Below are 27,695 nucleotides of genomic sequence, written 5' to 3'. Positions count from 1 at the left end.
AGATGGAATCTTTGTTTAGATGAGAAAGTTAAAGAGTTTGGTTTCTCAAGAAGCGAGGATGAGTCCTGTGTATATGTCAAAGCCAGTGGGAGTATAGTTAGCTTTCTCGTTTTGTATGTGGATGACATACTGCTCATAGGAAACAACATCCAAACCTTGCAGGAGGTTAAGTCCTGGCTTGGGAAGTGCTTCGCTATGAAGGACCTTAGAGAAGCTGCTTATATTCTAGGGATAAGGATATTGAGAAATAGGAGTACGAGACTAATAGGACTTAGTCAAAGTACTTACTTAGATAAAGTGTTAAAATGTTTTAGCATGGAAAATTCCAAGAAAGGGGAGTTACCGATCCAAAGCAATACCATGTTCAGTAAGACTCAAATCCCGAGTACCGATGTTGAGATAACAGAGATGAGCAGAGTACCTTATGCTTCCGCAGTTGGCTCGATCATGTATGTTATGACATATACTCGCCCTGATGTGGCCTTCGCTTTAAGCATGGTCAGCAGATATCAAGGGAACCCTGGTAGAGCTCACTGGATTGCGGTAAAGAACATTCTTAAGTACTTGCAGAGGACCAAAGACTGGGCTCCTGTCCTCGGTGGGAGCGATGACTTGAGAGTGCGAGAGTATAGTGACGCCAGTTTTCAGACCGACCGAGATAATTTCCGTTCTCAGTCGGGCTGGGTCTTTACCCTGAATGGAGGAGTAGTGACATGGAAAAGTTCCAAGCAGGAGACCGTAGCTGATTCAACGTGCGAATCAGAGTACATAGCAGCGAGCGAAGCGTCAAAGAAGGCAATATGGCTAAAGAACTTCATCGGAGACCTTGGAGTTGTACCGACCATAAAGGAGCCTATGGAGATTTTATGCGATAACGAAGGTGTGGTTGCCTTGACCAAGGAACCGAGGGATCATGGCAGATCCAGACATATCAACAGAAAATATCATTTTTATTAGACATCAGGTAGAAGAGGGACTCCTCGTAGTGAAGAGGGTATCGTCAGAGGATAACCCAGCAGATCCCCTTACGAAGGGACTGAGTAGGGTTAAGCACTTGCTGCACGCTAGGAGCATTGGGCTGAAGGACGATATTATTTTTAGTGATTAGATAGCTTTTAGAAACTTGTAATAGATAAATTGTAATTGACATTTTGATGATTAAATAAAGGTGTTTTATTTATAAGTAATGTTACTGTCTTGTGTCAATTATTTGCTATTGTTTCACTTTGCATGTTTTGACATCCTAAATAATAAGATTATTTAAACTATCCATAGTCGATCATACGTTGGAAGTAAGTATGAAAGAAGACTGTCATGAATTGGCTTGTAAATTGTCTAAGCGTTTAGAAATAGCACAGGTTTGCTGCAACATTCATGAGTACTTATGAAATATGATTTGAGTATTGCATTAAACCCGTGCTCACATGAATCACTTCATGGAATTTAATCACGAGTGATTGTGAGATGATAATATCATATAGTCTTTAAACCTAGGTATATGACTTGTTGTTTATGAGTCGGTTGTGCATTGATAATGCGTAAAGTATCAGTAAATTGATGTTATAAAATGCATTGTTGTGTACGATTTGATGAGTAAATAGTAAAAGCATATAAGTCGAAGTTTAACTGTTCCTTTTATCCTACGAGGCTAAAAGCGATATCTTGGGCCCCTCGATGATTTTGTTCTGACTTATGTGCCGAGCCCGGTCAGGACTGAATTGATGTGTTCAATTAAGTTCTATGTCAGACAAATCAGAGATCGAGAAACAAACTGCTGGACAATAAGTATGACTATGTTCCATGTGATTGTCCACACGATACCTTGAGAACGGAGGACTATACGATCCCTTATCTATAGGACGTGTCAGAGTTCGACAGCAGCTTTTGAGAGCTACGATTGCTAATCGGATTTTGAAGTCGTACTTGCATTTATAGTTATTAGACTTATCCAAGTGGGAGGCTGATGGATTAGGTGTCTAAGCCATAACTATATTTGGTATGTACGTGACCCGATTGTAGCATGGTCCTTTTGGGTTGCCTTCACCAAAGCAACTTGACTGGAAGAAGAATAGAGAAAGAGGTTATTATGGTTTATTAATATATTATTTGAATAATATATTGAAAGAGAAATCATATTATTTAATTAACATTGGTCAATAATTAATTTAGAATTAATTTTGTGGTCAAAAGAGATTAATTGAATTAAGGGGACTGTTATTGTAATTATTGAATAATTGCAGAGTGGGCTGAGGAACCCTAAAGATAGGGTGGGCGAAATCTTATGGAAGCCCATAAGGATTTCGTCCAAGGGCTAGGTTCTGGAAGGATCTAGTAGGCTGCTTAGAGCCTAAGCAACCGGATTAGGTCTTTGACTGAAACCCTAATTCTTCAGCTATATAAGGACACCCTTGGCATCCAATTTTCGGCTACCACAACCCTAGAAGGATTCATCGAGCCGAACATTACCTCTCCTCTCTCTCTAAGATTCTCCAATTGCTTTGGTGTTTGTGATCTACTAGAGGCATCACATTTGAGGTGCTAGGTTCTTAAAAGCTCAAGATCTACAAGCTTCAATTGAAAGGTAATATTCTTACTAGTTATTTATGTTGATTTCGATTTTGTTGTATGCTAGATTAGGGTTTACAAGCTTTGGATGATTATTGCATGTACAAATAGAAAAACTAGATCCAAAGCTTTAGGGTTTGCATGTGCACCATAGGATTGATGTTTTGATCATAACCCAACACAAATGATAAGTCAAGATGAACTTATCATAACAATATGGCAAGGAGTTATGGACTATGTCAATAGCTAACTCCTCGTCAAAGTTCACATTGAGCCTTTCAAGAAGCTCCACATATCTCTGCATTCTCTGCACATGATTACAGACAGACTCTCCCTCCTTTAACTTGCAGGCCATTAACGCTTTTACGACCTCATACTTTTATTGACGCGCTCTCTTGTGGAACTTTTTTGAAAGATCCAAGCCCATCTCATACAACCAATTGTCCTCATATAACCTTTTCAACTCAGGTACCATGGTTGCAACCATGATGCAAGCGACCTTTGTTGCGTCGTCATGGTGTTTCTTGTAGGCGACAATCTCTTCTGGAGTAGCGGTTGACTCATCGATTTCAACAAGATCTTTATCGAGGACATATTCTTTTCCCTCGTATCGAAGATTCATCTTGAGATTTCACATCCAATCCATGTAGTTTGGACCAACTAGTTTCTCTTTAGAGGGGATCGATAGTAGAGTGAAGTTGTCGGTGGAAGATTGAGTAGCAGTAGCATCTCCTGGAGTAGACATCTATATGAAAGAAATAGTTTTAGTTTGTTGATATAAATCCTTAATATTTGAACCCATAATTAATATTCAAGGCTAGGATCCAATATAACTATTCACAACTAAGAAGAGGTATGCCGTAATCTTATTGCGAATTTATGAATGTAGGTAAAAACAGTTCACTAATTTCAAACTAAGAAATTCCTAGATCGTTTGAGACTCACTGAATCTTATCAATGGCATGTTTAATCTCAGATTATGCTCTTCTTTTTGTGATTGGGATGCCGAGGATCAGAAACAAGATGTCAATAACCATGCAAACACGCTTGGCACCCTCGATGTCATTTGTCATCTTCAATTAATGTGTCGGTTAATGTCACAACTAGCAAATTAGGGATTAGATTGTGATCCTTGTACAAGACAATTTCCTCCATGTAGCCTTGCAACATCCCATTTAGTGAAATTCAAACTACAATGCTATTTAAGTTCATACTTTCATACATTGTGATTCAAGTCGAAACAGCCTCATGCAAGTCCAAAACTCGATCCAATAGTTAAGTCCAATCAATTTTGGGCCTTAGCCCAAGAATTCTCGGCCAAAACCCCTATTGGACCAAAACTCCTTCTTTGGGCCTTATTGGGCCGAAAACCTTTTATTGAGCATTAATGGGCCTTGTTAGGCCGAAAACCACTATTGGGCCTTCCATTGCGCCGAAAACACTTCAATGGGACTTGTTAGGCCGAAAACCTCTATTGGACCCTCTTATTGGGCCGAAAACTCCTATTGGGCCAAGTCAAAACCGAACACCACTCTTTTTGGACCGAGAACCCTAGGGTTCGGTTAAGTCAAAAAAAAAGGATGAGGATTAAGGAGTTGCCACCTCCTTATTACCCAACATACTCCCATGCCTTTTAACCTCCATGCAACCATGAAAATCCCATCAACCTTGATGAAGGTCAACTCTCTTTTCCCTCTCTCTTCCTTATGAGCGGCCGATCACACACACGCACACACACACTTCACAACTTCAATTTCCTCACTTAGCTCTCAAGAACATCCTCATTCTTTTCTCCAAAAATCTCGAGTTCATCATCATCAAAAATTGATTCTAGGCTTCTTGGTAAGTCCATGTTAAACTCAAAGTGTTTTATTACATGTTTATGGTAAGAACATTCCATTTTGTAACGACATGATTTTTCAAAACAAAATTTTCAATTTTAAACTCATAAAACATATGTCTCATCATTAATTCTCAAAACAACCAACAAGTTTTCAATACAATTATTCAAATCCAGGATCCACAATCATAGCTCCATATCAAGAGTGTGTGTATAATCACGCCGGTGCCTTCCCACGATCCTCGGAAGTACCTGAAACACATAACACATAACACGGTAAGCACGAATGCTTAGTGAGTTCCCCAAAATACCACATACAACAATTCGCCACTCGAGGTTGTACTCTGTAAGACCCTCCGGTCTATGTGTCTCAGCGGGACTCTCTAGTCCCATAGCTCGTTGGACCCTCTGGTCCGGTCTAGCTCGTTGGACCCTCTAGTCTGGTCTGATTGAGAACCCTCTGGCCTCATAGTTCGTTGGACCCTCCGGTCCGGTCTAAGCAACAAATAATATAGCATACAATACATATCACACAATCATGCATAACTAAAGCATGCACATAAGACCCTCTGGTCACATATAATTACCACTCTAGGTAAAGTATAGTGAGAAGACACACTTCGTAAGATAGCTAGTAAAAGTCTCGTGCCCGAAATCCTCGGTCTAGCCTCCGCCTATCACAAATTAATATTTCTAATTAATATTCTACTCTTATCTCTGAAAAGTGGGTAGAAGACCATTCTACCCTTCCCTGACCTCTTTCACTCATTTTGACCAAACCCAAAAGTCAACAGAAGTCAACTCCAGTCAACGGTCCAACTTTGACCAGACTCGTCGAGTGCACTCAGGAGACTCGTCGAGTCCAGTTGATTCATGGCAACCCCGGCAAGCTCCAACTCGACGAGCTAACCCCTAACTCGACGGGTCACCATCTGACTCAGTTCATTGGGACAAAACCGTAACCGGCTCGTCGAGTCGGCTCATCAACTCGGCGAGTCTGTTCGGTCTCAACTTGTATTCAGGTGATTTCTGTTGGGTTATGAGCATTCTAACACTGTTAAGTGTACATGCAACCCTAAATAGCTTGGATCTATGTTTTCTCTATTATACATACAATTATGAACATCCAAGGTATTATCCTAATCTAGCATACAAAATAATAAATATAACAAGATAGAATACATACCTCTTTGATGTAGAATGTCTTCATGAAGCTTGAGTGCCTAGTGCCCCAAGTGTGACACCTCAAATGGTTCACACAACACCAAATACACTTGGAATAACTTGAGAGAAACTTGAACACTCCTTGAAATCGTCTAGCCCTCACACTCACACATTAGTGCACGATTTCTTGAGCCATGGGATTCTTTTATATGGTGGCTATTAGGGTTACACCATGTAACTCATAACTTTACCCATTCCTTATGCTCCATGGATTTTAACCTCCATGGAGTATCCATGGGTCACCCCATGGACTTAGTCCAACATAAAGAATCTTGGATCACAAGCCCACATATATAAGAATGAATGATTTACACAATCAACCCATATATTTAATTAGTCTCCTTTTGATCACTTAATTAATTCCAAATTAATTCTTGATCAATACTAATTAAATAACCTTATTAATATATTAGAACTTATAATATATTAACAAACCTTTAGTGTTATTTCTTCTCATTATAGTCTATCCAAATGCATGATGCCATGCAACCCAAATGGACCATGCCGGGTCGGGTCAAGTCTTACCAATTATAGTTATGGACTTAGACATTAATCCAACAGTCTCCCACTTGGATAAGTCTAAAACTATAATTGCATATGACTTCAGGAACCGATCAGCAATCGTAGCTCTCAAAAGCTTCTATCGAACTCTGACCTTGTCGATGAACTCTGACCTTTGTCAATGACTTGTCCATTAGATAAGGGATCATATATTCCTCCATTCTAGATATCATATGGACTGAGACATGGATTATCAATCATTCTCTCTGTCCATTTGTTGTTTCCCGATTTCCGACTCATGATGACTGACTGATTGAACAAATCAAATCAGTCCTGGCTTGGCCAAGCACTCACATGTATCATCTTTAAATCATCGAGGGGCCCACAGATATCGCTTTTATCCCGAAGGTAAAAGGAATGGATAAACTTCGACTCGTATGGCTTGTTCTACTACTTGTTGAATCATACACAAAGGCACGTTTTATAACATCGAGTTACCAATGCATTTTCGTGCAATCAATGTATAACCAACTCATAGTAACAACTCATATCTCTAGGTTTGAAGAATATAAGATATTATCGTCTCATGATCACTCGTGATAAAATCCATGAAGTGATTCAAATGAGCGCGGGTTGAATCCAATACTCAGAACTTATGAGCACTCATGAGTGTTGTAGCATCACTTTGTCCACCAACTTGGACCTCTACAAACCAACCCATGACAGTCTTGATTCATATCTACTTCCAACATATGACCGACTGTGGATGGTTTGAATAACTTAATCATTCAGGAAGAGCGACTTAGTTATTCTGGAAGTCAAAACATGCAAAGTGAAACACAAGAATAAATGAATCAAATATGGTATCAAACCCTATGAATATAAATAAACACTTTTATTTATCACCATACTGATTACTCATTATTCATTGTTTCGGTTTTATCAACTTTATACTTGAATTTAAAACAATAGTTGTCCCATGCTCCAAGCATGTACACTATGTTTTCTAAACACTAGTCATGCCATACACCAAGTATGCATACTATGTTTGTCTATGATCTTTACTTTGTAAAATAGATCAATTGAACATCACTCCAATGATCCTCTTTTCACAGTCCCAAATCCTTACTGCAAATGCAAGAATTCCAAATTCATGCCATTTACTGAAATCTGTTAGATTCTAAACTTATATGCATTGATCCTCTTAATGATTTTGCACAAAGTCAGAAAGACTTGACAACAATCATTACAGAGCATTCCAAAGGAGATCAGCTCCTTGGAAACATCCTTCTTTCATTAAGTTTCCTAATCTTACACAGATTGAATAATTTCTAACTTTGAAACATTTCCATATTCCATTTTGACTATCACTTCTGAACAAGAGTTGCCTCCTTACAGATTATGTCAATATGGTCCTTCCAGAATTAACATTATACTTCCAACTGTCCTTGAGCAACCAATCTTTGGTAAACCTTAGATTGTCATCGACAATTGCTTAATCATTTTAGTCATATCCAATTCTACACCTTTTCCCTTCAAAATGCCTCAGGCATTTGGAAAATTTTAGAAAGGATGAATATAGCACATGTAATCGATCCTATATCCGAAGCATATGGGACACGATTCATGATGTCTCACATAAAGACTAAACCAGTCTTTTGCTATAATATTTCCATTTCAATTTGCCAAGTTCTCAAAATTCATATTATGAAAAGGGATGCCGTAATCATAATCGAATTTTAGAACGCAAATAAAGACTAAACCAGTCTTTTGCTATAATATTTCCATTTCAATTTGCCAAGTTCTCAAAATTCAGATTATGAAAAGGGATGTCGTAATCATAATCGAATTTTAGAACGCAAATAATGGACCCATATATAGAATTTCCTTATGTTGAGCCATTCCAACATGAAATTCATATATATATATATATATATATATATATATATATATATATATCCTTGATTAAATACGATTAAAATCTCAATCTAAGCTTTTAGAATTGAAATGAAGTATAATTTCCTCTCCCTTAATTATAGCAAAACAACTTTTTCAACCCCTACAACCTCACGAATTGAAACTTTTGTTTTCTATAATTAACATTGCTAACTTGCAACCGTTGTCATAATTATCATGCTCCCACTAACATGATGATTATTAGCATAACACTTATGCTCCCACTAGCTTTGACATGTACTCAGAAATCAGCTGACTTTCTTACTAAAGTTCAGATTTCTGATACTAGATTGTTTTGATAAAACTTTATCAAAATCATACACCTCTCTTAGATAGCTCACATGTGTGTCTAAACAATTTTAGAACTATGAAAAGGGATGCCGTAATCATAGTCTCAATTGTTTAGACCTTTGCCACTTCTCACAAGTCCATGTTAGTGTGCCGGTAAACCACACACGCTCCACTAACGACTTTGAGAATGCAAATATCACAATTGCTATCTAGCTAAAATCTACTTAGTGAAAGTGTTTCCTCACCATCATTTTCATGAATCGGAGAGAAACCTTATGACACTTAGATTTAATAGTGTATGTGTTCTTATCCATGTGAATTTGTCAAAACCATAATCACAAGACAAGGTTAGTGACAAATCCAAACTCATATTGATTAAACTTGTGTAATCTTAAATTCTTGCCATTTGGCAGCTCAGGTGCCTGCCATTGCTTCCAAGTAGTTGTGCAACCAATTGAGAACTCTCAGAACTCCTATGCAAAGCCAACTTGAATAGGCACAAAAATTTCAACACGATAGGTTATAAACCTCAAGTCGTGTGCTAGTGAAGGACTTTAGGTTTTATTCTTGATTAAGTCTTGAAACTTTCAAGAGCTTTAAGACTCCCACTGTCCTCTTGACATATAAGACTCCCTTGTCAAATATTCAAGAGATAGTGCGGATTCTTTATCAAGACTAACACTTTACACAATTGGCCTAAGTTGGTATCTGTTTTATCCAAAACATCACAACTTACCAATTTCAAATGTACAAGAGTAGATAACCTTTTACTCTTACATTTGACTAGTGTTAACAAAGCCTCTTTAAGATATGTCACTCAAGTTACAATCTTGGAGTATGACTCTAAGAATTGTTTTGGAACGAAGTATGACTCATCTTTTTGATTTAACCATTTCAACAATTCATGACTCCTCTTCTTAGTCATAAGAGATGACTTTAGAGGACCAACTGTGATATGGTATCTTAATCATTAAGATGATCATAAACATGATACTAAAGTACTCTCCCATCTTTTTAGATTTGAGAAACTTTTATCTTTCTGCCATACTTTGATTCTTCTTATTCGTTCTGTCTCACATTGAAACTTCTCCAATGCTACAGACTTATACTTAAACTTATAAGTATAACCATATTTACTGAACTTAAGTAAATCATGACGAATAGTCTTCTTGATCTTTTGTGGTGGACTTGACCAGTGCACAAGAATGTGTACTCGATCCCTTAGTCCTTTCCTTATTCACATAAGGAATTAGTCTTAATTTTCTAAGCTGAAAGTTCTCATTCATCATACTATACAACTTGCATGATTCCAAGTTTCGGTCCAATTGAACCTTGGGTGATGAGAATCTTTCCTTATTTGGTAATATTAGACACTACCACAACCGAAAGAATCAAATCCATTTTTCCAATATTGCTATCAATGGAATCTTATAAGCAACAACTTTTCACAAATGCCATTGTAAGGATACTTAAAATAAATAAAATCAAAACCTTTTTCTTTTATTTTAAAACTTTGCGGAAAAACTTATCCTTACAATCCATATGAAAACCTTGTTGTTATCTATTCCTAAGCAATATAAATATCATAACTCTTAAGTAATAGCCCAAAATTCTGATCACCGAACCATGCGATTGAAATCCATCTTCGCGATCAGAATCAGCATGTACTTAATAGAGTTAGACAATGGACTTTACCTGAAGTAGATCCAAACTTATTGACTTTAACATCCTTAGGTAAATTTGGCACCTTCGTAACCAATGCCCCTTCCTTTGGCAATAATTACCTATGGACCCTTGATAATGGGACTATCTCAGACTTCGCCTCTCTCTTTACCATTGGGTCAACCGAGTTGACTATGGCCGATCCCTTTCCATTGGGAAGAGAGAGCTTTACTGGATATCCAATTTCATCATTGTCAATGTCCATAGCGTTTTAGGAAGTTGATCTTAGCAAATAGATAAGATCATTAAGGGTCTTGTCTTAGTCTGTTTCATAGGATTCCCAAAAGAACTCACTATGTGACTTAGAAAGTAGTTGAGCCACCAAATTTCTCAAGACTTTGACACCCAACTCTCCCGGCTTGTCAATATGTGACTACATCTCCAAGATGTGATCACACCTAGACCTTGCCTTGCCAATAGGGCTTGAGTGACCTTAAACTTTTTAGGAACTTGTGGGTTAGGGAGAATAATTGGAGAAGGTGAAAGAAGTTTGATATCCATGGGACATCATCTTCATTTAGGAAAGCTTGTTTCAAGAGATTTGGGAAGATCATAAATGTCTAGACCAGACATCTTTTTGGGAGATATTCAAGATAGTTGATTTAAAGTCCTTAATATGACACCCAATATGAAATATTAAGGCTAGGACCCAACAAACTATTTTATAACTTAGAAGAGGGATGCCGTAATCCAAGCTATAAAATATTTGAAGGTAGGTGAATGACGATTCACCAATTTCCACCATGAAAAACGAAATAATTTATTAGGTTTTAATTGGATTTGAAAGTCCTAGATCTTTGAGATTCATTGAACTGTTCAAAGGCATGTTTCAATCTCGAGTGTGCCCTTCAGGTTTTGTGACTGGGATGCTGAGGATCACAAAACAAGGTGTGAATAACCATGCAAATATACTTGGTACCCTTAATATTTACCCCTTAATCAGTGTGCCGGTTAACCACACACGCTCCACCGATACTATGATAAATATTAAGTTACCCTTTGCCTACCTTGTTAAGTCCAGGTTAGTGTGCCGGTTAACCACACACGCTCCACTAACGACTTAAGCAAAGTGCAAAGTATAATTTCATGGGTTAGCACCAAATTCACATTTTCCTAAGTAACTAAGATTGGGTATTAATAAGAGTTTAGTTACTTAGTATTTATCATTAATACTTTTAATGAAAGGAGAATTATAGTCCTTGTCCTACCCGTTCGGCTAACGACCCTCCACCAGTCAAGGAAGCGGTGGGTGAGAGTGGACACCCATTAAACTGCCATTTTATAGGCAGTAACCTTATACCCCCCTTATATACCGGCTTCGTGAATGAGGCCTACTAACGGTAAGACTGACTTTACTCTTATATATATATATATATATATATATATATATATATATATATATATATATATATATATATATATATATATATATATTATTAACTTATAAGGGTTAACTTGGAATTAAAGTATTCATAAGTGAAAACTTTTCAAATTCCAAAACTTGAGGGCAAGTTTTGAAACTATTCAAAACTAATTAATTCCATAACTTATGAGTTTAAAGTAGTTTTAATTAAAAAAAAAAAAAAAAACTCTTCAAGTTCAATAACTTGAGGACAAGTTATGGAAGACTTTAAACTAATTAATAAAAAAAAATAACTTTTTTTTATTGTAACTTATGGAACTAATTAAGGTTACACTTTTTTTTTAATTTAATGAAGAGACTCTTGAACCTCCATAACTTGATGACAAGTTATGGAGTCATAAAACCATTTAATTAGAACTAGACTCTTCATTTTGTAACATTTGCCAACTTTTATGAGTTTTATGATTCTTAAATGTGGCTTTTCATATAACTTGAGGACAAGTTACAAAAACACACTTTGGAATCAACTCTTAGATTAAAATGGATTGAAAACAACTATTTCACACAACTTTTCTATTAATCTAAGAACCTCATAAGAACAAGATAATTCAAATCATCAATCTTCAAGAAATTAGCATGAACATACAAACTAATACAAATCTTGAAATTATGACAATTATCTTAGAAATTGGATTAGCATGAACATTACCACATCAAAAACAAGTTTATAAGTCCAAAAACATCTTAGGGTAATGTTCCTAGTCCAATTCCAGCCAAAACAATCGAATATATGCATCCAACTCGATTTTTCAGCTACTTTTGCAAGTATAACAAGAAAACAAGCCTAGGCTCTGATACCACTGTTGGGTTATGAGCATTCTAACACTGTTAAGTGTACATGCAACCCTAAATAGCTTGGATCTATGTTTTCTCTATTATACATACAATTATGAACATCCAAGGTATTATCCTAATCTAGCATACAAAATAATAAATATAACAAGATAGAATACATACCTCTTTGATGTAGAATGTCTTCATGAAGCTTGAGTGCCTAGTGCCCCAAGTGTGACACCTCAAATGGTTCACACAACACCAAATACACTTGGAATAACTTGAGAGAAACTTGAACACTCCTTGAAATCGTCTAGCCCTCACACTCACACATTAGTGCACGATTTCTAGAGCCATGGGATTCTTTTATATGGTGGCTATTAGGGTTACACCATGTAACTCATAACTTTACCCATTCCTTATGCTCCATGGATTTTAACCTCCATGGAGTATCCATGGGTCACCCCATGGACTTAGTCCAACATAAGGAATCTTGGATCACAAGCCCATATATATAAGAATGAATGATTTACACAATCAACCCATATATTTAATTAGTCTCTTTTTGATCACTTAATTAATTCCAAATTAATTCTTGATCAATACTAATTAAATAACCTTATTACTATATTAGAACTTATAATATATTAACCAACCTTAAGTGTTATTTCTTCTCATTATAGTCTATCCAAATGCATGATGCCATGCAACCCAAATGGACCGTGCCGGGTCGGGTCAAGTCTTACCAATTATAGTTATGGACTTAGACATTAATCCAACAATTTCAAGGCAGAAAACTCTCTCACACTCTAGATCTAAGCTCTCAAGGCCTGAATATCACGTAAAGCCTCGAGCTTTACGTTCATGCATAGCACTAAAGGGCTAAAAATGCCATGAACAAGCTTGAGAAGAAGTCTCTCATTCATGGGGCTATCATGGCTGAATAAAGCAGGGGACTTTCGACTCTAGGGACCTCACAAGGTCCAGATCTGATGTCTATTTCTAAGAAGGTGCTCAAAACCTTCAAGGTCCCCAAAATAAGATGGAAATGAAGCCCTAACTCTAAAACCATGAGATCTATCCATACAAGAGAGAAAGGTACGAACTTTATACCTTGAATAGAAGCTCCTGGATGACTAAGCAACAGATCTAGCAACTTCTTCACAATCCTTGCTTGGAATCCTCTTTCCCTCTACCAAAATGCACCAAAGATCTCAAACAATGGCTCAAAACTCTCTCAAAAGCTCAAGGGGGCGATTAGGGTTTCTCTCAGTGAAAGGAAACAGATGGAGAGCCGCAAATGAGGCTATACTTATCCTTATATAGGCCCCAAACCCGGGGATTTAGGGTTTCAACTCACAGCGCCTACTCGGCGAGTCTACTCCCGGACTCGTCGAGTAGATCATTAAACCCACGTGGCCATCCCGACTCTACTCGGCAAGTTACAGCGCCAACTCGTCGAGTAGGTCAATGATCCTCAAACATAAATACTTAAAATGATATACCTGGGAATCCGGATGTTACAATTCTCCCCCACTAGAATCAGACTTCACCCTCGAAGTTATGCTCCGCAAATAACTCTGGATGCTGCTCCCACATCTCTGACTCCGGCTCCCAAGTCAAATCAGACCCTCTCTGATGCTGCCACTGGACCTGAACCAGGGGCACTTCCTTGTTCCTCAGAAATTTCACCTTTCAATCCAAGATCGCGGTCAGCCTCTCAAAATAATTCAGGCTCGCATCTACCTGAATGTCCTCTAGTGGTACCACTGCCGTCTCGTCGGCCACACACTTCCGGAACTGGGACACGTGGAAGGTGTTATGAATCTGACTCAACTCTTCAGGCAGCTCCAAACGGTATGCTACCTTACCTACTCTGGCGGTCACTCTGAACGGACCGATATATCGAGGCCCCAACTTTCCCCGCTTCCTGAACCGGATCACCCCTTTCCATGGGGAAACTTTCAGGAGCACAAAATCTCCGACCTGAAACTCAAGCTCAGATCGTCGTCTATCCGCGTAACTCTTCTGATGACTCTGCGCCGTCAGTAACCTCTGTCCGACCTGCTGAATCTGCTCGGTCGTCTTCAGCACTATCTCAGTGCTGCCCATAACTCTCTGCCCCACCTCTCCCCAACAGATGGGAGTGCGACACCTTCTCCCATACAGGAGCTCAAAGGGAGGCATACCAATGCTTGAGTGATGGTTGTTGTTGTAGGAGAACTCAGCCAGGGGTAAATAAGTGTCCCAACTCCCTCCGAAGTCCATGACACAGGCGCGCAACATATCCTCGAGCGTCTGAATTGTCCGCTCGCTCTGTAGTCCGTTTGGGGGTGATATGCAGTACTGAAATGTAAGCGCGTGCCCAGCTCCTCGTGAAATTTCTTCCAAAACCTGGAAGTAAAACGCACGTCTCGATCTGACACAATCGAGATCGGCACTCCATGCCCAGATACCACCTCTCTCACATAAATCTCGGCTAACTTTTCTACAGAAGAGCTCTCAGTAATAGCAAGAAAGTGTGCACTCTTCGTCAATCAATCCACAATCACCCAAATCGCGTCAACTCCACGTGCCGTCCTCGGTAACTTGGTAATGAAGTCCATAGCGATCTGTTCCCACTTCCACTGGGGAATCTCCAGAGGCTGCAATGGACCATGTGGACGCTGGTGCTCTGCCTTGACCCATCGACAGGTCAAGCATCTCTCAACTACCCATGCAACATCCCTCTTCATACAAGGCCACCAATATTCCCTATTCAGGTCCAAATACATCTTGGTTGCCCCAGGATGGATCGAGAATCTCGATTTGTGCGCCTCCTCCATTAGTATGCTACGTGCTCTGCTCGTATAGGGCACCCAAGTCCGCCCTCTAAAGGTCATAAGACTTCGGCTATCCGTCATAAACTCGGAAACCTGCCCAATCACCCGCTCCCTCTTGCGGTTCTCCGGTCTCACAGCCTCTGCCTGGGCCTCTCGAATGGTATCCAGTACCGGAGTCACCACTGTCATCCTTATGTACACATCTCGAATCGGGGCATTCTCCGCCTTGCAGCTCAGGGCATCAGCTACCACGTTAGTCTTGCCCAGATGATACAGGATCTCACTGTCGTAATCTTTTACCACATCCAACCATCTCCTCTGACGCATATTCAGGTTGGGCTGATCCATCAGATACTTTAAGCTCTTGTGGTCCGTGTATATGGTACACCGAACCCCATACAAATAGTGGCGCCAGATGTTGAGGGTGAATACCACTGCCCCCAACTCTAAATCGTGGGTAGGATACCTCATTTCATGAGGTTTCAGCTCCCTCGATGCATATGCTATCACGTGCCCTCTCTGCATAAGCACCGCACCCAATCCAGATATAGACGCATCGCAGTAAACCATAAAGTCCTCCATCCCCTCAGGAAGGGATAACACCGGGGCTTCGTACAATCAATGGCGAAGGGTCTCAAACGAGGTCTGCTGCTCGGGACCCCAAGTAAAAGCAACGCCCTTCCAGGTCAATTTGGTGAGAGGAACGACAATCTTGGAGAAATCTCTGATAAATCTCCGGTAGTATTCGGCCAATCCCAGAAAACTCCTGATCTCGGTGGGGGATCTCGGCACCTCCCAACTCATGACAGCCTCAACCTTGGCCGGATCGACCAAAATCTCATTCTGATTAACGAGGTGCCCCAAGAACTGGACCTCTCGTAACCACAAATCACACTTGGCGAATTTGGCATAAAGCCTCTCCGATCTCAATACTCCGAGGACCTCCCTCAAATGCTCCTCATGCTGCTCTCTAGACCTCGAATACACCAAAATATCGTCGATGAACACGATCACCGAACGATCCAACATAGGCATGTATACCCGGTTCATGAGATCCATGAACGCTGCTGGTGCATTGGTGAGCCCGAAAGGCATCACCACGAACTCGTAATGCCCATAACGAGTTCTAAATGTTGTCTTTTGAACATCCTCCTCACAAACCCTCATTTGGTGATAACCAGACCTCAAATCGATCTTGGAAAACCAAGATGCACCCTGCAACTGATCGAATAGATCGTCGATCCTCGGGAGTGGATAACAGTTCTTGACCGTCAACTTGTTCAACTCCCGGTAATCAATGCACATCTGGTGTGAGCCATCCTTTTTCTTGACAAAAAGGATCGGTGCTCCCCACGGCGAGCTACTCGGCCGGATAAATCCCTTTCCCAATAGCTCCTGAAGCTGCGAGAATAACTCCTGCATCTCTGGCGGCGCAAGGCGATAGGGCACCTTGGCGATAGGTGCCGCCCCCGGAAGTAAATCAATACGAAAATCCACCTGCCTCTCGGGAGGTACACCTGGTAACTCCTTGGGGAAAACATCCGGAAACTCACTCACTACCAGAACCTCAGCGACAGAACTCGGTCTCTCCGTGACATCCCGCGTATCCGCCACATACGCCAGAAAACCCATGCAACCCTGCTGCAAGCTCTGCCTCGCTCGAGCAGCTGAACAAAATGCTGACCCAGATCGGGTACCCTCGTCGTATACGGTAAGTACTCCCCCACTAGGGTTCCGGATGGTCACCAATTAACGCTCACAGTCGATCATAGCCCCGAATCGACTCAACCAGTCCATGCCCACGATGACAAAGACATCCCCCATCGCGATAGGTACCAAATCTATTGAAAACTCGACTCCAAAAATCTCAAGCACACATCCCCGGATCACATCAGTCGCAAGAACAGCATGCTCATCAGCTATGGAGACTGTCAGAGGTCGACTCAATGCCTCTCGTCGGATACTGATGTGGCGACTAAATGCTAACGATACGAAGGACCGACTCGCACCCGAGTCAAACAACACCAGAGCAGGTACAAAACTCACAAGAAAAGTACCTATGCACATCACGAATAAGCACCATATATATAAACAAAAGAATAAGCAAGAGATCACATACCAGCCACAACGTCGGGTGCTGCGCGGACCTCCTCCGCTGTCAACTGGAAAGCTTTACCGCGAGCCATCGGTGCCTCGGCCTTCACGGGCCGACTCTCTGTAACTCGAGTAGAAGAAGGCGCAGATCCATGCGCTGATCCCTGAAGCAACTGCGGGCACTCGGCCTTCCTATGGCCAGTCTGGTTGCAATGGAAGCAAACCGAAAATCCCTTGGGGCAATCCCTCGGGATATGCCCCTCCTTCCCGCACTTGTAACACACACCTGCTCTGCACACCCCATCATGGCTCTTTCCGCACTTCCCACAAGTGTGGCCCTTCTGACCTCCCGATCTCGAATCAGCAGGCTTTGCCCGCTTGGCCGCCGGCTGAGACTGTGTCGGCCGCCTATCCCTCCTCTAAGACTCCGCCTCCTCCCTGGCCTGAGTCTCTAGCTCAATCTCCCTCTTCCGAGTATTTTCCTGGAGCTCGGAAAATGTTCGGTATGTCGAGTTCGCCACGAACTCACGAATGTCTCTCCTCAGAATGCTCAGATATCGGATCATACGTGCCTGCTCAGTAGACACGTGCTCAGGGCAAAACAACGCCCTCTCATGAAACATCCGTGTGATCACAATCACAGACTCAGTCCCCTGCTTGAGGGACAAGAACTCCTGGGCCAACCGTTCCCTCTCCACCGAGGGAACGTACTCGTCTCGAAACATAGCGGTGAACCTCTCCCAAGTCACCGCGGTAAGCTCTGCAGTAGTAAAGTCAGCTGTCACAAACTTCCACCAGTCCTTCGCTCCCAAGCGAAGCTGGTTCAGCGTGAACCGTACCCTCAGATGCTCCGGACAAGAACATGTGTAGAAGCATCCCTTAATGTCAGAGATCCATCTCATCACGACTATCGGATCCTGAGTTCCGTCAAACTCTGGTGGCTTCGTGTTGCTGAACTCCCGGTACAGCAACGAGTCACCCCCTGTGGCCTGGCAGCAGCGACGGCTACGGTGGCCACAGCAACAACAGCATCGGTAAGAGCAGCGTATCGCTCGTCAAAGGTCTCAATCAGTGTGGTCTTGATAGACCCAAACATCTCTGGTATCTCAGCTCGAATGGCTGTAACCACCTCATCATGAATCATCTTGTGAATCTCATCATCGCTAACACTGCTGCTCTCTGGGGTGTGGCGCGTACCCACCATGATGTCTCTGAAACACAACACAAAAGAAATCAGAGACTCGCTCGAGATTACTCACACTCGACCAACCGTTCCTACTTGTTCCTTAGCACCCCGAGGATTCTTACTTGGAATGCTTACCGATCTGATGCTTTCAGTAGTACGGGCCCAATACTACCTTCCACATCGTATCCGTATCCACCCCAAGTCCTCCTCCTAGGATCCCAACTCGCAAGTACTCTATACCACTCTGAACACATCCAACTCTCTAGCGGACTTCTCATTAGCTACTCTCTGCTGCCTAAGTGCACTCAAAGCTACTCACAGCAGCACAAACTCCTAGGCTAAGGCATCACAAATCAGGCCACTCTAGTCCTAACATATGAATACCTAGCCTACTCTAGCATGCAAAACACATCTCATAATATCATAACACGTAACGTAAGGGTATTTTGGGAAATCACCGTTCGGGCGCTGGCTGATTGTACACACTGCTCTTTTCCGCTTTTTCTGGAAATCTTTTACTCTTTTTAGAAAAATTGTTTCTTTTTGAAAACTTTTCTCACATCCTCAGTTTAAGTTCAGATATGCCCGAAGGTGTATCCGAATCTCTAAAACCAAGGCTCTGATACCAACTTGTAACGACATGATTTTTCAAAACAAAATTTTCAATTTTAAACTCATAAAACATATGTCTCATCATTAATTCTCAAAACAACCAACAAGTTTTCAATACAATTATTCAAATCCAGGATCCACAATCATAGCTCCATATCAAGAGTGTGTGTACAATCACGTCGGTGCCTTCCCGCGATCCTCGGAAGTAACTGAAACACATAACACATAACACGGTAAGCACAAATGCTTAGTGAGTTCCCCCAAAATACCATATACAACAATTCGCCACTCGAGGTTGTACTCAGTAAGACCCTCCGGTCTATGTGTCTCAGCGGGACCCTCTAGTCCAGTAGCTCGTTGGACCCTCTGGTCCGGTCTAGCTCGTTGGACCCTCCAGTCCGGTCTGATTGAGAACCCTCTGGCCTCATAGTTCGTTGGACCCTCCGGTCTGGTCTAAACAACAAATAATATAGCATACAATACATATCACAAAATCATGCATAACTCAAGCAAGCACATAAGACCCTCTGGTCACATATAATTACCACTCTAGGTAAAGTATAGTGAGAAGACTCACCTCGTAAGATAGCTAGTAAAAGTCTCGTGCCCGAAATCCTCGGTCTAGCCTCCGCCTATCACAAATTAATATTTCTAATTAATATTCTACTCTTATCTCTGAAAAGTGGGTAGAAGACCATTCTACCCTTCCCTGACCTCTTTCACTCATTTTGACCAAACCATAAAGTCAACAGAAGTCAACTCCAGTCAACGGTCCAACTTTGACCAGACTAGTCGAGTGCACTCGGGAGACTCGTTGAGTCCAGTCGATTCATGGCAACCCCGTCAAGCTCCAACTCGACGAGCTAACCCCTAACTCGACGGGTCACCATCTGACTCAGTTCATCGGGACAAAACCCTAACCGGCTCGTCGAGTCGGCTCATCAACTCTGCGAGTCTGTTCGGTCTCAACTTGTATTCAGGTGATTTCAAGGTAGAAAACTCTCTCAGACTCTAGATCTAAGCTCTCAAGGCCTGAATATCACGTAAAGCCTCGAGCTTTACGTTCATGCATAGCACTAAAGGGCTAAAAATGCCAAGAACAAGCTTGAGAAGAAGTCTCTCATTCAAGGGGCTATCATGGCTGAATAAAGCAGGGGACTTTCGACTTTAGGGCCTCACAAGGTCTAGATCTGATGTCTATTTCTAAGAAGGTGCTCAAAACCTTCAAGGTCCCCAAAATAAGATGGAAATGAAGCCCTAACTCTAAAACCATGAGATCTATCCATACAAGAGAGAAAGGTACGAACTTTATACCTTGAATAGAAGCTCCTGGATGACTAAGCAACAGATCTAGCAACTTCTTCACAATCCTTGCTTGGAATCCTCTTTCCCTCTACCAAAATGCACCAAATATCTCAAACAATGGCTCAAAACTCTCTCAAAAGCTCAAGGGGGCGATTAGGGTTTCTCTCTGTGAAAGGAAACAGATGGAGAGCCGCAAATGAGGCTATACTTATCCTTATATAGGCCCCAAACCCAAGGATTTAGGGTTTCAACTCACAGCGCCTACTCGGCGAGTCTACTCCCGGACTCGTCGAGTAGATCATTAAACCCACGTGGCCTTCCCGACTCTACTCGGCGAGTTACAGCGCCAACTCGTCGAGTAGGTCAATGATCCTCAAAAATAAATACTTAAAATGACATACCTAGGAATCCGGATGTTACACATTTACACACTAATTTTGTTGTGTGTTAAGCATTTAGAACACCATTTTCGAGTGACCTCTCCAAGACAAGCTAGGCTCGAAATTTCCTTCTTCTTCTTCTTCTACCACCCGAAATCTTCAAGGTGAGCTTCATACCCCTACTTTTTCATGATTTGTTCAAGTTTTAGGGGGGAATACAAGTTACAACACCAAAACATAAATTAAACTTAAACATCAGCTTTCAACAGAAAAGTAATTGTCTATTCACGGACTGTTTTGACCATCTTAAACTTAATATTTTTCAAAACTGTTCAATATGCAAATATTTCAGGTTTATACCTTTTTAAAGACTACTCGCACGCATTCATACGATTTTCCTACAATTTTTGGCGATATTTACAAAAACTGTCTATCATTTCAGAACTGGTTTCGGACCAGTCTGTGAAGATGAACATTTTCACACTGGTTTGAGACCACTAAAATTATAATAAAAATTATGAACAAAGTAGACTCATTTTCTAAACTCTCAGAGTTTACGAATCCAAATTTTGACTTACGATGATTTTTCTATAATTTTTCTAAAAACAGTGACAGAAAAGTCAAAAACTAGAAATTGTCCTCATCATACTAAATGTTTGATACTTGTGTTTAGATGTAAGTTTATGTGTTATAATCTTTGAAAACATCTAGACATGATAACTTACATGTGTTTATATATTTGATTATATAAATGGACTTAACAAAACATTCATAATAAACTATAATTGGTATAGTTTGGAAGTCACAAACCACACTTTTCAAAGATACATATAATTATTTAAAGGTATAATTATCGTAGTTTGCAAGAAAAAGGGGAGTCATAGTTCACATAAATCTGTTAAGGCTCTTGTGAGACTTTCCTTCGCCGTACCTACCTAGCGTACATCGTAAGTCATGTAGTTATAACCAGAGTCTCTTAGAGGGAGAGCGAGGTAATTGTGTATAGATCTATACGGGGTTGACACCCCCACACCTGAGCTGTTCGATACAGGTAGACGAGACTAGTCTAGGGTGACAAATATCTTACCAAAACTGACGCCTGAAGAACGTCGTGACAGACATTTTAGTCGTACCAAACATGGTTATAGTGACTCACATAGGGAATAACAAGACGATTTTGGTTTACGGGAAGCTTACACTTCATCGGTTTTATTAAACTATAACATTGTAAATCATTTTTCAAGTATTCAGTCTCTTACACTTCCGGTCTTAGGGTTTAAGACCACAGTTTTTTTTCTTACATCAGAAAATATTGGATTTTCTGGGAACGTTCGCTTTACTTTTACAAACAAAAGATAACAAAGGACATGCATGCATATACTCACAGTTTTGGAACGAGACTTACAAATCATTTTCATAGAAAATATTGGATTTTCTGAAAGTACTACGAGAACTATTCTAAACATGTGCAAAACCATTTTTATACAAAAATGCTTATGGACTCACCAACTTTTTAGTTGACGCTTTTCAAAACAACTTGTATTCTCAGGGAACCAGTAACAGGTAATCAGCTCTGCTATGAGATCAAGTGGTGCGACTTTATGAAATTTTACTTATTGTCACTTTTGTGTAACTGATGAACAAGTACAAAATGTAAACTATGTAAGTGTGTATTTTCAATGTATGTCGCTTGGAATGCTATGTTTCATTTATATTAAATTGTTATGATATTGTACAATGACGTCATCTGCCTCCGGACGTTTCTGCCGTCCTGGTTCGGGGGTGTGACAAATTGGTATCAGAGCATTGTTTATAGTGAACTAGTATATCAAACCATACAAGATATACAACTATAAATACAATGGGACTAAAACACTCTGACTAAGGGTATTGTCACAACTGGCATTTTAGCTAGGAAATTATATTCTTGTGTAACCATTCAACTATTGTAAAACTTATATTCTAAGTAAATCTCACTCAATGCACATTTAGATTCACCGTTCATGTTCATCAAAGAGTCTAAAGCCCTAAGATCCATGGTTTAAGTCCATATTGGGCTAGGAGTTCCTTATTGGGCCTAATGGACCAATAAGCACCCAATTCAACTTTATTGGACTTAGAAGCCCTAATTGGACTCTAATTGGACCCAATTCAAAAATCTAAAACATTTTGGACCATTTGGGCCTAGAATGATTCATTTTAACCCTAATGGGCCTAATTGGGCCATAACTAATCAAATTAACCCTAAAGGACCATAAATCCATTCATTTATACAATTTGGGCCCTGAACTACTCTAAAGGCCTAATGGACCGAAAACTTTCTCTACGGGCCTTAAAATCTCGAACCAAGATTAGAAGTGGGCCAAGTTAACCTATTTCTTCTCCCTTTAGCCCACTCTCGGCCCATGTTTAAAACAAAAAAGAAAAGAAAAGAAGAGATTAAGGGAGGGTTGACTTTGGGAGGTACCGCCTCATTTTTATTTAGAGGTTACCTAAGCCTTAAACCACCGTGTATCCATAATAGTTACTTCATCATTCTCTCCCCTCTCCTCTTCTACTCTCGGCCGAAGGAAACCATACACACACACATCAAACTCTCTCAAAACACTCTCAAGAATCATTCTACTACTTCCATCAAAATCTCGAAATTTGCTTGTGTTTCAAGAAGGTTTTCACAAGATACTCATCACTTATTGGTAAGTCTTTACACATCCAAGTTTTATAACTTCATTCTCTTGTTAGATCACTCTTTTAAGCAAATTTTTTGGTGATTTTGTTTCCTAGAACTTCTTAAGTTCGAAATCTACTCAAGAAAGCTTGTTAGGACCAAAATCTTCTTCATTTCTTCTTCAAAACCGAAACATCAAAGCAAAGGTGAGTTCATACCCCCTTGTTTTTGGTTTTCGTATGATTTTTTGGGGAGAATACAAGTAAAATGTGTAGATCTATGTGTTATATGCATGTTTGGTGTGAATTCTTAGTTTATTTGACAAAAATGTGTTAAATCTTAGTGAATCTGGAAATTTTAAGTATTATGTAGCAAAGATCTAAGAACTATAACACTATATATATCATATTACCAAGCCAAAGGAGAACACATGTTTAAGATGCAAAAGAATTCAACAAAAACCTTGTTAAAGGTCAAAATTGTCAAGAAAACAAAAGATAAGGGTAAAAAGCGAAAATTTTGTTTTAAAGGGGGCCAAACAGGTCCTACATGTATAAAAAGGTATTTTTATGCTAAACATACTTTTACAAGGGTCAAAAATGCAAATTTAAGCTTATTGGGCCAAACTTTTGGGCCTCACGGCCTTTGGGCCCAATTTGCGAAAAAAATGAGGTTTTGAGGTTTAAAAATGTTATTTTGGCAAAAGTTTGAGTCATAAATGTAAATAAACCAAATTTAGAGGTGAAAATATCATTTATTCTCAATTTGGACCAAAAATGTAAAGTTTTCCAAAACTGGGCCGAAAATGTGAACTTTTACCAAAAAGGGGCTGAAAATGTCATTTTCTGCAAAAAAAAGGTTTTAAATGTGAAAATATATCATTTTGGGTCAAAACTGTAAATTTACCAACATTTGGGACAAAATTGCAAACTTTTATAAATTATGGACTAAAGTGTCATTTTTACTAAACTTTGGGCCTTAATTAAAGATTTGAGTATCATTAGCCAAAAATGTCATTTTTACAAAATGAAAGTCTTTTATCATCAATCTATTAAGCCTCGAACTAAAACAAACAGCCTCGAACTAAAACAAACAACCGAATCAAAAGAACGAACGAATTACGTCAAAAGCTATTTATTGGGCCCAATATTAACATTTCTTGGCCATTGGGCCCTAAGGGCCCAATTAAGTGTGTATCGAGCCCAATGTTTTCCATGACATGTCATTTGGGTCTTGTGGCCCACTTACATGTTAATTTGGGCCTAAGTTATGGATTACATGTTTATTGAGCTTTTGTGACCCATTTACATGCCTGTTGGGCCTAAATTACCCTTTTTCATGTGATTGGGCCCTTGTGGCCAAATTTCATATTAATAGGGCTTGGAATGGAAATTTCATGTGTTAGTAAACCGTAATGATACCCTTATGTAATCATTAAAATCCGTAAACTTATTCAAGTACCTTTCGAATACCAAAAACATCCCACAAATACGTAAACATTGAACATAATACAAAGAGAGGTTAAGAATCTAGTGAGACTTGTCGGTTGGCACCACTGAGTGTACTATCGTAGCCTGTAGTTATAATCAGAGTTTCCTGGTAGGAAAGAGGGAGTTTGTGTATAGATCTATACGGGGTGACCCCCCACGCCTTAGCTGTTCGCTACAGCTAGACTAGGCCAGTCTAGGGCGACAACATCCTTAGCAAGACCGACATTTGGAAAAATACCAAGACGGGCGACCTAGTCATTATCATGCATGGTTATAACGGCTCATATAGAGATTCAATACCAAAAGATAACTAGTTGAAGATAAACTCTTTAATTGTGTTAATGCAAACGACTTATTTAACGATACAAGAAGTTAGACGTTATTATAAAACAGAAAATATCGGATTCTCTGGGGAATTTATTTATATACAATTATCATTTATTCAAAATACAACGAACCTAAACTACACTCTATATACAATTATCATTTATTCAAAATACAACGAACCTAAACTATACTCTTACAAGTTTTATCTATAAAATTCACACATGCATTTATACTCGATTTTCACATCATTTTCAAAACATTTTACAGAGAATATCGAATTTTCTGGGTTTTTACAAAAGATACAAAGACTTTTACTCAAATATACTTATGAACTCACCAACATTATATATGTTGACCGTTTTCAAAATAACTTGTATTCTTAGGTAATCGTTTAGCTGGAAGATATGCAAGTGTGTCTGGTTTTGTTTATGTAACATCACTTATCGTACTTTGAACAATTAGAACTTATGTATTTTAAAAATGTACTTGATGTGAACAATGCTGGTTGTATTATGTAATGTTGGTGATGAATGTGTTATGTTTCATGTATATTCATTGTAATGATTATTCAATTGATAGTCACACCAGCCCCCAGACGTTTCCGCCGTCTGGTTCGGGGGTGTGACAGGTATGCCTTAAAAGTATAAGTATTTTATAAAAGTGTACATACATACTAGGACAGTGTCATGATAAGAATAAAACCAGAGTCTTTAAATGTTGGACACTACAGTCAAACCTAGATAGTTATGTAATCATATCTGGGATAAATATAGCCTGATCAACTATATTTATTTGAGATATGACCAACATGTGTTTGGGAGTGATAGTGGTGTTGCAACAAGTCTAAAACTTACCAACTGTGCATGCAAAGGAACATTAGAATCAAACATAAAGTTTAAAATACTATAGAAGTATTCAAGGATACCATATAAACCCCGCGCTTAAATCTTCTACATGTTTGTCACACCTCTATTCTCGCACAGACAACATGGCTGAATTTCACCACGAAGACCCCTACTACCCTGCCCTAGTATCCAACGAATGGATCGAGGAGGAGCCAGAAGAGGTTTAAGAGGAAAACCCAAAAGCGGGTCCTGAAGAATACCAAGAAATAGACTACAAGGGGGAGAATTCGGATGAGGAGTCAGACGAGGATGAAGGCACCGGAGGGATCCTTAGCGATCCTTACCCTTCGGGAGCAATACCGAACCAGCAAGCAGCGCAGGAGGACCTTACCGACCGTCTACGCTCCCTGGAGGAAGAAGTGGCCACCATAAGACAACAACTTATTGCAGCCGAAGCTAGGGCAGCCCTTGCAGAGTAGAGGGCGGAAGAGGCCACCTGTGAAATGAGTGAAATGGCTGAGCATCTTGTGTGCTATTTCGACATATGAGCGTCACTACACTACTCGCACTATGTCCTAGATTTATTATGTATTTCGTTACAACTAGTAGTAGTAAATCAAGAGAGGTATGCCCTCCAAGAACCCATGTAATCCGAATCAACTAATTGTACTAATATCTATATTCTCTTTGTTAGAATTAACGATCGTCTAATACCTACTACTACTTATCACCATAAATACATCATAGGGATGTAGATCGAAACATTGGGAATCGTACCACAAAACATGAAATTTATATGTAAATATAAATAGATAGAATACAACTATAAATAACCATAGTTACTTACGAGCTCACTTCTCATCATGCAACAGAATCATGCCTCCCCATGGAAACAACCAGCACACCGGCGAAGTGCCAATCCTGCAAATAGACTCCGCTACTTTCCAAGCCGCAGTGACAGCTGCTGTGACAGCCGTCATGGCACAACTCAACGCTAACAACACAAACGAAAATGGAGTCGGCGTCGACAATTCCAATCGCGGTAATAACCAAGAGCACCAACGAGTGACTGCCTACCAGGACACCCCAAACCACAAACCCAAGAACAAGAAACGAAAGTCTTGGAAAAAGAAAGGGAGTAGCTCAACTCAAGGACCTACCAAAAGGCAACAAGCGGTAGCAACCCATACCCCCACCGACCCTACTACCTCAACACCGAGAAAACCATATGATGGAAGTCTCCTAAAATTCCACGAGTGCAACTTCCATCATCAAGGATCCTGTCGAAAGTTGCACTACAAGAAATGCAACAGGAAGGGGCATATCACTCGCCGTTGTAAAATACCAACCCGACGGGCCACCCAAACCGTTAATGACAGGAGGAGTCAGGCTTGCTACAAATGTGGAAAGGCGGGACATTTCAAGAGGGAGTGTCCAAGGATTAAGAACAAAAATGTTAGAAACGTCGGAAGCATGGAACACGAGGAGGCAACAAAGGACCCTACTATGATTACCAGTACGCTTCTTCCCAACAAACTCATTATGTATGCGTACTTTTGCAATAGAGGTACAACAAGGAGACTCATAAGTCACGAAGTATGATTTCATACTAAATCGAAGCCCTCAAACATTCGTGAAAATATTCCCGGTAGAGATAATTAGGGAAAAAC

Source organism: Lactuca virosa, chromosome 4 (genome assembly GCF_052849685.1).
Source record: "Lactuca virosa cultivar CGN04683 chromosome 4, Lactuca_virosa_CGN04683_v6, whole genome shotgun sequence".
Taxonomy (NCBI): domain Eukaryota; kingdom Viridiplantae; phylum Streptophyta; class Magnoliopsida; order Asterales; family Asteraceae; genus Lactuca; species Lactuca virosa.
This window is presented reverse-complemented; position numbering follows the sequence as displayed.